This window comes from Canis lupus, chromosome 9 (assembly GCF_011100685.1).
Source record: "Canis lupus familiaris isolate Mischka breed German Shepherd chromosome 9, alternate assembly UU_Cfam_GSD_1.0, whole genome shotgun sequence".
NCBI classification, from domain to species: domain Eukaryota; kingdom Metazoa; phylum Chordata; class Mammalia; order Carnivora; family Canidae; genus Canis; species Canis lupus.
This window is the reverse complement of record NC_049230.1, coordinates 14,078,797-14,080,317: the sequence shown is the minus strand read 5'-3', so window position 1 is coordinate 14,080,317 and position 1,521 is coordinate 14,078,797.

Below are 1,521 nucleotides of genomic sequence, written 5' to 3'. Positions count from 1 at the left end.
CGACCGGACGGACGCTGGCCAAATAAGAAACCTGTTTGCTGAGCCGGCGACCTCTGGCGGGCGCGGTGGAGCGCAGGGCTGTGGGCGCCACCGGGTGGGCGGAGCCGGGACTTGGCTTCTAGACCCCGCCTCCCGGCCACGCCCCCTCGGAGTCCCGGATGTACTCCTCCCGAGGAAGGATGGGCGGGGCTGGGGTAGCTTGCTCACCTGTCAAGGTACAGATGCTACAGCTTCCGCGCTTTCTTCAGCCAAGGATTGGCGAGACTGAAGGGTGGGCGGGGCAAGTCGCCAAACATAAATACGCTTGTTTTTGTGTTGTTTTATTCTGTTTTGTTACTCTAACTGGACTCTCTGGGAATTCTTACCACGGCCTCGAGAAACAGTGGGCGAAAGAAATGTACCGCTATAGATAAACTCTTTTTTTTTTTTTTTTTTTTTTTAGATAAACTCTGGATAAAGCGCTGTTCCGAATGCCTCATCGCCCTGCTGCTCAGAACCTTGCACAACGTCTAGTATCCGCGGCCCTTCGCGTCTCCCAGCTTGTCCGTCTCCCTTTGTTCTCCGAGGCTGCAGGCGAGGCTCTGCAGCTAATGGGAGCGGGTCCCGTACAGGAAGGTGAAGCCAGGGGTCCCCTCCCGCAGCTTTTAGCAAGACATCATTTCTGGGAGAGATTTCTGATTTGACTAGTAACGTAAAAGCTAAAAAAGGTTCATGGTCTTCAGGAGAAACCGTTTTAAACTGGCAAAATTGCTAAACCTGTCCCGTGTGCTACATCATCAAAATTTAAAGTAAGCATCCACAACAAGTCGGATCGTCTTGTGTTTGGAGATTCCCCATGGCGACACCATGGTAACTCTGGGAAAAAAGAATATTTCGCTATGAGAAGAAATGAAATACTATAAATTCTTTTTTTTTTTTTTCTCCTTTTAAGGAGACTCTATGCCCAGCATGGAGCCCAGTGCAGGGCTTGACCTCATGACCTTGAGATCTGGGTTGGAGAGTGAGACACTTTTTTTTTTTTTTTAAGATTTATTTATTGATTTATTCATTCAGAGAGAGTGAGAGAGAGGCCGAGGGAGAAGCAGGCCCCATGCTGGAAGCCCGATGTGGGACTCGATCCCGGGTCTCCAGGATCACACCCCAGGCTGCAGGCAGCGCTAAACCGCTGTGCCACCAGGGCTGCCCAAGAGTGAGACGCTTAAACCAACTAAGCCACCGAGGTGTCCCAATTATTATAAGTTCTTTCAATTTATTTATTTATTTATTTATTTGAGACACAGATCGAGAGAGAGAGAGAGGCAGAGACACAGGCAGAGGGAGAAGCAGGCCCCATGCAGGGAGCCTGACATAGGACTGGATCCCGGGTCTCCAGGATCAGGCCCTGGGCTGAAAGCTGTGCTAAACCGCGAAGCCACCCGGGCTGCCCTATAAGTTCTTAATAGGGCTAACAGGCCTTTTATTTTTCAAAGTTGCCAAGGAATTGAACTCTGGATTTGTGTTTCCTTTGTTAGGAAAGAAACA